This window comes from Chiloscyllium punctatum, unplaced genomic scaffold (assembly GCF_047496795.1).
Source record: "Chiloscyllium punctatum isolate Juve2018m unplaced genomic scaffold, sChiPun1.3 scaffold_1454, whole genome shotgun sequence".
Lineage (NCBI taxonomy): Eukaryota > Metazoa > Chordata > Chondrichthyes > Orectolobiformes > Hemiscylliidae > Chiloscyllium > Chiloscyllium punctatum.
In genome coordinates this window covers 1-2,500 of record NW_027311188.1, presented here as the reverse complement: position 1 = coordinate 2,500, position 2,500 = coordinate 1, and the positions used below count along the sequence as shown (strand labels likewise).

General features: G+C 61.4%; 1 non-coding gene across 1 annotated transcript; it reads left to right on the top strand.

Annotated features, from left to right (window-relative positions):
- The first annotated feature begins 2,223 nt into the window (after nucleotides 1-2,223).
- On the top strand, nucleotides 2,224-2,377 carry LOC140475186 (5.8S ribosomal RNA). The gene has a single exon (XR_011959759.1). It is a non-coding gene; the product is annotated as a 5.8S ribosomal RNA (ribosomal RNA).
- The last annotated feature ends 123 nt before the right edge of the window (nucleotides 2,378-2,500 follow it).

Below are 2,500 nucleotides of genomic sequence, written 5' to 3'. Positions count from 1 at the left end.
CCCTGCTCCGCCCGCACGCCGGCGTGCAGGTGGCTGCTGCTAAAGGTGGGGAGTGTATGTGCGGTCCGGGTGGCTTTCCTCTGGCGAGGGAGAGACCTTAAGCAAACTCAGAGACAAATCTTGACGGTCGATCACTCGTAAAAATAAAACGTGACAAACTTTGTGTTGGTTCAAGTACGAAAGGATCTCTGTCGGCTTGGGGGTACGCCCGTTTCCGTTTCAACTTGTCTCGCGAGGGTGGTTTCGGGGCCAGCAGGAGAGCTCGTCGGGGTAGCAGGCCCTGCAGCCGTGGTCACCGCCAAACCCCCACAACTCGAGCAAGTGAAAAAAAAAGTAACAGGAGCGAAAGCATCTCTGTCGGCTTGGGGGTACGCCCGTTTCCGTTTCAACTTGTCTCGCGAGGGTGGTTTCGGGGCCAGCAGGAGAGCTCGTCGGGGTAGCAGGCCCTGCAGCCGTGGTCACCGCCAAACCCCCACAACTCGAGCAAGTGAAAAAAAAAAGTAACAAATAAGAAAGGATCGTCGGCTTGGGGGTACGCCCGTTTCCGTTTCAACTTGTCTCGCGAGGGTGGTTTCTGGGGCCAGCAGGAGAGCTCGTCGGGGTAGCAGGCCCTGCAGCCGTGGTCACCGCCAAACCCCCACAACTCGAGCAAGTGAAAAAAAAAGTAACAAATAAGAAAGGATCGTCGGCTTGGGGGTACGCCCGTTTCCGTTTCAACTTGTCTCGCGAGGGTGGTTTCGGGGCCAGCAGGAGAGCTCGTCGGGGTAGCAGGCCCTGCAGCCGTGGTCACCGCCAAACCCCCACAACTCGAGCAAGTGAAAAAAAAAAAGTAACAAATAAGAAAGGATCTCTGTCGGCTTGGGGGTACGCCCGTTTCCGTTTCAACTTGTCTCGCGAGGGTGGTTTCGGGGCCAGCAGGAGAGCTCGTCGGGGTAGCAGGCCCTGCAGCCGTGGTCACCGCCAAATCCCCACAACTCGAGCAAGTGAAAAAAAAAAGTAACAAATAAGAAAGGATCGTCGGCTTGGGGGTACGCCCGTTTCCGTTTCAACTTGTCTCGCGAGGGTGGTTTCGGGGCCAGCAGGAGAGCTCGTCGGGGTAGCAGGCCCTGCAGCCGTGGTCACCGCCAAACCCCCCACAACTGTTGGGCGCCTACCTGCGCGGGGCAGGAGGACACTTTCCGATTTCAAATCTCCGTTTGCCGAGTCCACCCCGAACGCACGCGGGCGGGCGGGTTCGCATCACCCTTCGTCACAAGGGGCGAAGCCCGTTCCACCGTCTCGTCAGTAGTGCCGACCGGTCTGTGATCGACGAGGGGAGCCACACCAGGTCCGGCCCTGCTGCTTGGCGGCACCGCGTCGTCGGGAGCTCGCGACAGACGGAGGGTTTCGGTGTACTCTCCAGCCACGGGAAACGAAGCCGGTGATGCAGGCGCCGGTCTTTCGCTCCCAAATCGGCTGGGTTTACATCGTTGCTATCTAGTCACGCTCCCTTCAAACCGACGGGGTACCTATTCCCCTCACCCGTCTGTGCGTATACAGCCTCTTTGCACTTGCGGGATGGGGGGTGGTGGTTTAAAGACTCTCGAGTTGCCGCCCGTCGGTCTCCGAGCTCCGTGCAGTAGTGATCCCCAGCGAACTGCCAGCAGGGCGAACGAGCGATCCCGCTCTCGGTCGGGGGCGCCTGGCGTCGATCGGTGGTCGGTGGCTTGCGGGCAAGCTGCGCTGTGAGTGTGGGAACGAGTATGACGAGCCGTTGCCGCGACTCCCAGTCCACCTCGGCGGTGGCTGGGGCCGGGCGGGCGTCTGCTCGGGCGAGTGCCGCCCCCGCCTCCTCGCAGGAAGTCCGCTCGCCGACACGCCGCCACGTGCACGCGTCAGTGACGCTGCCGAACCGATGGCCGGTGCCCGTTCCCGCCTCTGCTTTTCCTAGGGCAAAGCTGCTGCACGCCTCGTGATACTAGGCGGGCGACATGGTGGCGGTGATCCTGCCTCCGTCGCTGCGGTGCGTTGGGGCACGCATCGCCTCTTGGGCGCCCTGTCCTCCTCCCCCCAATAGACGTATGTTTCTGCGGGCCGCACCAGGATGGTGCTCCCCATCGCTTCACGCCACCCTGCTCCGCCCGCACGCCGGCGTGCAGGTGGCTGTAGCTCAAGGTGGGGGAGCGTATGTGCGGTCCGGGTCGCTTTCCTCTGGCGAGGGAGAGACCTAAAACAAACTCAGACAACTCTTGACGGTGGATCACTCGGCTCGTGCGTCGATGACGAACGCAGCTAGCTGCGAGAATTAATGTGAATTGCAGGACACATTGATCATCGACACTTTGAACGCACTTTGCGGCCCCGGGTTCTTCCCGGGGCCACGCCTGTCTGAGGGTCGTTTGGCAATCAATCGCACTCGCCTTGGCTGGCGAGAGCGCGGCTGGGGTGTCGCAGAGGACCCGTCCTCTTTGTCCCCCTAAGTTCAGACTCCGGAGCCCTCCGGCGTCGGAGCGCTTGGCCT